This window comes from Bison bison, unplaced genomic scaffold (assembly GCF_000754665.1).
Source record: "Bison bison bison isolate TAMUID 2011002044 unplaced genomic scaffold, Bison_UMD1.0 scf7180017864479, whole genome shotgun sequence".
Classification (NCBI taxonomy): Eukaryota; Metazoa; Chordata; class Mammalia; order Artiodactyla; family Bovidae; genus Bison; species Bison bison.
The window spans coordinates 4,903,697-4,911,666 of record NW_011495039.1 but is presented as its reverse complement, the minus strand read 5'-3'; the positions used below and the strand labels follow the sequence as shown (position 1 = coordinate 4,911,666).

Below are 7,970 nucleotides of genomic sequence, written 5' to 3'. Positions count from 1 at the left end.
TATGCCAAAGCCTTTGACTGTATGGATCACAATAAACTGTGGAAAATTCTGAAAGAGATGGGAATACCGAACCACCTGACCTGCCTCTTGAGAAACCTATATGCAGGTCAGAGAGCAACAGTTAGAACTGGACATGGAACAACAGACTGGTTCCAAATAGGAAAAGGAGTATGTCAAGGCTGTATACTGTCACCCTGCTTATTTAACTTCTATGCAGAGTACATCATGAGAAACACTGGGCTGGAAGAAGCACAAGCTAGAAGCAAGACTGCTGGGAGAAATATCAATAACCTCAGATATGCAGATGACACCACCCTTATGGCAGAAAGGGAAGAGGAACTAAAAAGCCTCTTGATGAAAATGAAAGAGGAGAGTGAAAAAGTTGGCTAAAAGCTCAACATTCAGAAAACGAAGATCATGGCATCCGGTCCCATCACTTCATGGCAAATAGATGGGGAAACAGTGGAAACAGTGTCAGACTTTATTTTTTTGGGCTCCCAAATCACTGCAGATGGTGACTGCAGCCATGAAATTAAAAGACGCTTACTCCTTGGAAGGAAAGTTATGATCAATCTAGATAGCATATTGAAAGCAGAGACATTACTTTGCCAACAAAGGTCCATCTAGTCAAGGCTATAGTTTTTCCAGTGGTCATGTATGGATGTGAGAGTTGGAGTGTGAAGAAAGCTGAGCGCCAAAGAATTGATGCTTTTGAACTGTAGTGTTGGAGAAGACTCTTGAGAGTCCCTTGGACTGCCAGGAGATCCAACCAGTCCATTCTAAAGGAGATCAGTCCTGGGTGTTTTTTGGAAGGAATGATGCTAAAGCTGAAACTCCAATACTGTGGCCACCTCATGTGAAGAGTTGACTCATTGGAAAAGAATCTGATGCTGGGAAGGATTGGGGGCAGGAGGAGAAGGGGACGACGGAGGATGAGGTGGTTGGACAGCATCACAGACTCAATGGACGTGAGTTTGAGTGAACTCTGGGGGTTGGTGATGGACAGGGAGGCCTGGTGTGCTGTGATTCATGGGGTCGCAAAGAGTCGGACACCACTGAGTGACTGAACTGAACTGAACCAATATTTGAGCATGTAATAAAAACAAACGTCAAGTAAAACTGCTTCTTTATTTATTCTTCTTGAACTGTAGTTGATGGCTATGTTACAACTGATTTAGGATAAGAATATTGTTTATTTATGAGATTAAAAAACCCAAACTGTGGAATGTCTTATAAAAATGGCACATGTTAAGGAGAAGGTAACCTGAGTTCACTATGATAGGCTACCTCAATATTATTCTTCCATGGTTCAGTTTAGTTCAGTTCAGTCACTCAGTTGTGTCCAACACTTTGTGACCCCATGGACTACAGCACACAAGGCTTCTGTGTCCATCACCAACTCCTGGAGCTTGCTTAAAATCATGTCCATTGAGTAGGTGATGCCATCCAACCATCTCATCCTCTGTCGTCCCCTTCTCCTCCTGCCTTCAATCTTTCCCAGCATCAGGGTCTTTTCAGATGAGTCAGTTATTCACATCAGGTGGCCAAAGTATTGGCGGTTCAGCTTCAGCATCATTCCTTCCAAAGAACACCCAGGGCTGATCTCCTTCAGAATGGATTGGTTGGATCTCCTTGCAGTCCAAGGGACTCTCAAGAGTCTTCTCCAACGCCACAGTTCAAAAGCATCAATTCTTCAGCTCAGCTTTCTTTATAGTCCAACTCTCACATCCATACATGACTACTGGAAAAACCATAGCCTTGACTAGATGGACATTTGTTGGCAAAGTAATGTCTCTGCTTTTTAATATGCTATCTAGGTTGGTTATAGCTTTTCTTCCAAGGAGCAAGTGTCTTTTAATTTCATGGCTGCAGTCACCATCTGCAGTGATTTCTGAGCCCAAGAACATAAAAATTTGTCACTATTTCCATTGTTTCCTCATCTATTTGCCTTGAAGTGATGGGGCCGGATGCCATGATCTTTATTTTTTGAATGTTGAGTTTTAACTCAACTTTTTCACTCTCCTGTTTCACTTTCATCAAGAGACTCTTTAGTTCTTCTTCAATCTGCCACAAGGGTGGTATCATCTGCATATCTGAGGTTATTGATATTTCTCCTGGCAATCTTGATTCCAGCTTGTGCCGGTATGTTGGAGTAAATGTTATATCTCATGTGTGTGCTAAGTCATGTTCAACTCTTTTCAACCCCATCGAGTGTAGCCTGGCAGGCTCCTCTGTTTGTGGAATTTTCCAGGCAAGACAACTGGAGTTGTCATTTCCTTCTCCATGGTCCTCCTGGATCGGGCATCAAACATGTGCCTCCTGCTTTGGCAGAAAGATTCTGTACCACGGTTCCAGTCACCTGGGAATCCCATGTTATACCTTTGTTGTTGTTCTGTCACTTAGTCATGTCCAACTCTTTGAGAACCCATGGACTGCAGCATGCCAGGTTTCCCTGTCCTTCACTGTCTCCCTGAGTTTGCTGAAACTCACATTTGTTGAGTCAATGATTCCGTTCAACCATCTCATCCTCTGGCCCCCTTCCCCTCCTGCCCTCAATCTTTCCCAGCATCAGGGTCTTTTTCCAATGTGTCAGCTCTTCGCACCAAGTGGCTGAAGTATTGGAGTAAAGATACTCTGTAGAATGGGTTAGTATCCACTCTCATGCTTGTTTGCTTTTCCTTTCTCCTGATAATATTCTTTCATCCTCACACTCTCTTCTTTCTTATTCTTTTCTTGCTGTCTGCATTTTTAAGGTCCCTAGCCTGTCACGGTGACTCCCACCACCAGATCAGCAGATTGGGCATATTTGCTCTAGCCCCTATTAATTTATTCCCTGTAATCAATACCACTCTTATTGCCACTTGTGTTTGTTCTCTGATCTTGAATCCTTGTCTCTGTCTAGAGGTTTTTTCCTAACTCATGTGACCTCATTCCTCTGCTGCCTTCACAAATGCCCTGTGAAGCCTGAAGCTGCTGCCAAAACTCTTTACAGTGACTTACCCAGAGCAGTTTTGTTTAGCATTCCCACAAAATGAGTCACTTGAGCCTTCCATGTTTAGGGAAAGCTCCTGCTTGCCTAAGGAGGCTGACAGAGTGGTTGGGTACTCCCTGAACTTGAAGTTTGCAAACCCCAGTTGAGAGTTTCATTATTTCCACTCCTTGATCTCTTGCTCTGGATCCAACAGACCATCTCCTTCTTCTTTCCATTCCAGCTGAAGGCCAGACTGTGCCAGAAATCTGTCTGGGCATGATTTCCTTGATGTTTCATTTCTATATTGTACAGTGGGAAAAATGGCAAGGTTTCAGGTAGCAGAGGTTGGCGGCGGTTCCCACAACTCATTCGCCTCTGTTTTGAACCCTATGGTGTCCCAGGATCTCTTGCTTCTCTGCCCTCTCTCTGCTATCTGCCCCACAGTGCATGCACACACACACACTCACATACACACACACATATACTCACACACACACACTACATGGAAATTCTCAACCTAATGATGGGAGTAGGGGTTGGAGAGAGAGAATATAGAACATCTCAGAATCTTGGGAGTTAGAAAATTGTTTTAAAACATTTAACTACTATAAGATTTTTGTATATTTTTGAATAGGTGAACAAGAAAGTTGTTTGAAAAAAGAAAGTTATGCTCAAGTGATTTCATATTGGTTAAATCAAAAAAATTTTTAACAGTAACATTGTTTTTTCAAAACAAGGTTAATTGCTGTTCAGTGTAAAATTACTCACTGGGTCCATATTTACTACAAATTAGATAATTAAATTCTTAATGTGGTATTAAGAGACTACCATATACACCCCCGCATATACAATACAACCTCAACATAATTTTTCAATGTATTCTTCTTTATTGAGCTTTTAAAAGTATAATGTATATTTTAAAGCCAATGAACCATGGGTAACTCTATTCTTTCTTCCTCATGTGCCTTCCTTTATAATTACCTCTCCTGATGACATTTTTCTAGTCTTTCCAAAATTCAAACATCATATATATAGAGAGAATTCTTATTAATCTTGTTTTGTCTATCCCTCCATAATTTTTTAGAATATTTTAAAGTTAACCCCAAGTATCATTATTCATAGTATATAACTAAGATATTGGACTTTTAAAACATATTCACAATGCTGTTAAATCAACTAAATCTTCCCAGGTGGAGTTAGTGGTAAAGAACCTGCCTGCAAGTGCAGGAGACATAAGAGATGTGGGTTCAATCCCTAGGTCAGGAAAATTCCTTGGAGATGGCAACCCACTCCAATACTCTTGCCTAGAGAATCTCATGGACACAAGAGCCTGGAGGGCTACAGTCCATGGGGTGGCAAAGATTCAGGCATGATTGAAGCAACTTAGCATACAGCTGTCATCTACTATTCATTTCATATCCAAATTTCCTCACCCTACGGAATGGAAGAAAATGTTTGCAAATCATATATCTGATAAGGAGTTAATATGCAAAAAAATTAAAGAATTCACACAGCAAAAATCCCCCAAACAATTCTATTTAAAAAACAGGCAGAGGAACTGAATAGACACTTTTCCAAGGGAGACATAGAGATGACCAACAGGTGTATGTGAAGGTGCTCAAATCAGTAACTATCACGGAAATGCAAATCCAAACCACACTGAGATTTCACCTATACCTGTTAGAATGTTGGTGAGGATGTGGACAAAAGGGAACCCTTGTGTACTGCTGGGGAATGTAAATTGATGCAGCCACTGTGGAAAGTAATATGGATCTTCCTTAAAAATTTTAAAATAGAACTACCACGTGATCTAGCAATCTCATTTATAGGTATATATCCAAAGGAAATGAAAACAGGATATCAAAGGGTATCTGTACTCCCATATTCATTGCAGCATTATTCATAGTAGCCAAGACTTGAAAACAATCTGTCTCTCTCTATATATATATATCTACACACACAACACTCACACACACACACACACACACACACACACACACACACACACATAGGTATATGTGTGAAATATTATTCAGTCAAGATAAAGAAGGAAATTCTGCCATTTTTGACAACTTAGATCGATCTTGAGGGCATTATAAGTGAAATAAGCCAGACAGAGAAAAGCAAATACTGCATGAATGAGATAGTTTGGTAGCATCATCAACTCAATGGACACAAACTTGAGCAAACTCCAGGAGATAGTGGAGGACAGAGGAGCCTCACATGTTACAGTCCATGGGATCACAAAGAGTCAGATCTCACTTAGCAACTGAATAACAACAACAAGTCATTTATATGTGGAATCTTAAAAAATAAGTCAAGTTCACAAAAACAACTAGAAAAACAGGTTCCAGGGGATGCATGATGGAGGAAACAGGGAGAGGTTGGTAAAAAAGGATACAAACTTCCAGCTCGAAGGTGAATAAAGTCGGAAGATATAATGTATAACATGGTGACTATAGTCAATAACACTGTATTACGTAATTGAATTTTAAAGCAGTAGAATTCAGCAACAAAAAATATAAATATGTGAGGTGACAAATGTGTTGATTAACTTGATGGGGAGAATCTTTTCAAAATGTATCTAACAAAACATCACCGTGAACTCTAACTATCTTAAAATTTTATTTGTCAATTATACCTGAATAAAGTTAAAAAAAAAAAAACAAAAAACCTTCACTGAATGAACACAAGAGAAAAAAGGAGTTAAGAAGTTTCTAAATTTTGAGAATATAAAGTGATGCATATTATGTCTTTTTAATCTTTCCAATTGCAATGAAAAATTTAACGGTGGCACTAAGCTACAATTTCTGTTGACCTTTGATATGTGAAATTTCTTTCAAATTAAATCAAGACTATTTAGCTATATAGGGATAAAAGAATCTTGATTTGTTTGAGAAACACATTTGGAAAAGTTATGATGAACTTTAATGGGAAACACACTTGGATAGAAGCCTGGGCATAAGGTTGAAATTGATCATCACATTGTTTGTTTAGAAAAGAAAACATAACATTCAAAGAATATGTTGGAAGCATTGGATTTCTTCACATGAGAACACACACATTGAAAATGTTGGGGTTTGGATAAAGCGTAAATTACAGACTACTTTGTTCTTTAGTTGAAAGTGTTGAACTTTAAGGATATGCATATATTGTTGGATATACTAAAATCAGAATATTTTTGCATGGAGAATACTTTTAGGGGAAAAAGGAAACAAAATAATACAAACTTTTGAAAATTAATAGTGCTAATGACCAGACTTTGAAAATAATTCTACAAATGGAAGAGTGAAATGATAGACAATTTATAGCAAGTCAGATACATAGGTTATAGAGGGCAGCTGATCACTGTTTGCCTGGGTGGTCTTCCCCTTTCCCAGAAGAGTGGATTGCTGAGCTTCATGAGAGAGTCATGACATACTCTGCACCTAAGGGGACTTTGTGTGTGGGAAGGGTGGAGGGAGGATGGATAACTCTTTAAAAAGTCAGAGAAGGGGGTCAAAAAATCATAGAAGAAACTTTGTAAGTTATATAAACCAATCCATTTACCCCCAAGAAAAACCACACCTAAATTCTTCCAGGCAGATTAGGATCTTTCCTACTTCTAAAGACCTCCGCAGAAGTTTCCATTTCCGTACTTTAGTACTAAACAGACTTTACTCTCAGAGCACTGTTCTTTTGCCTATGTTAAATCTTTCATGACACTGCCAAGACAGTCATTTGTTCTTATAAATTCCTCTGCATAGAGGAGGACAGCTGAGTGAGCTTGCTTTAGGAACTCTTGGTCTAGTCTTCTTTTCCCTTGGCCCTCTGTTCTCTACACTTAGAAATTCCATTTCTTTAAGATAGGGATTTCTGGGGCCTTTCAGGGGTCAAGTAGACAATATATCACTTGTATGATTTAAAAGAGTAGAGCGTGGTGGCAAAGTGGAGAACAAATGCTGCTCTAAAGGCATTTAATTGCATATTCACTGTATGCCCTGCTTAGGCCAAGCCAAATATAACTTTGGGGGTGAATTCTGCATGAAAGCTGCCCACTTACAGCCTTGCTTTAGGCTTTCCAAAAGGGTAGCATGGGCTTCCCTGTTGGCTCAGCAGTAGACAATCACTGGTTTGATCCCTGGGTCAAGAAGCTCCCCTGGAGAAGGAAATGGCAACACACTCCAGTATTCTCGCCTGGTTCCACGGACAGAGGAACATGGAGGGCTACAGTCCATGGGGTTGCAAAAAGTCAGACATGGGTTAGCGACTAAACAACAACAAAAGGGGAGCATATGGAAGTCAGATTGCGTTTGCCTATATTTACAAACAAAAAACCAAGACTTAATTTAGCTCTGATGAAAGATGATTCTTGTCTGAATTCTCCAGGGCTAGAAGCACTCTTATTAAAGGCAGTTATTCCTATAATTATTTATATTACAATTATACAATTACAATTATTCTATATTCTGTAGGTTTTAGTTAACGTATTAGCTCCAAGACAATTCCCAATAATCCTTGTGTCCAAATATTCATATCCTTGTGTGCTAGCCCTGTGTGAGCCATTGTGGGAAGGGATGGTGTGTGATTTAGTCATGGAAGCCTTGTAGCTTTCACCTTTGTCTCTCCAGTAAGCCAGCGCCATGCTACAAGGACACTCAAACATTGCTGTGTAGAGGATCTGAGGCCTCCAACCAACAGCCAGCACCATCATGCCAGTCTAATGAAAGCCATGTTGGAGATGGATCCTCCAAACTCAGGCATGCCTTCAGGTAATTGCTGCTGCTGCTAAGTCACTTCAGTCATGTCCAACTCTGTGCGACCCCATAGACAGCAGCCCATCAGGCTACCCCATCCCTGGGATTCTCCAGGCAAGAACACTGGAGTGGGTTGCCATTTCCTTCTCCAATGCATGAAAGTGAAAAGTGAAAGTGAAGTTGCTCAGTCATGTCCGACTCTTAGCGACCCCATGGACTGCAGCCTACCAGGCTCCTCCGTCCATGGGATTTTCCAGGCAAGC

General features: G+C 40.2%; 1 long non-coding RNA gene across 1 annotated transcript in view; it reads left to right on the top strand.

The window, feature by feature from the left end:
* The window catches only part of LOC105004527, a 10,880-nt gene that overhangs the window by 628 nt on the left and 2,282 nt on the right, over positions 1–7,970 (top strand). Inside the window, exon 2 of the long non-coding RNA XR_827233.1 lies at positions 7,582–7,722. This is a non-coding gene — a long non-coding RNA (uncharacterized LOC105004527). The remainder of the gene's footprint in view (positions 1–7,581; positions 7,723–7,970) is intronic.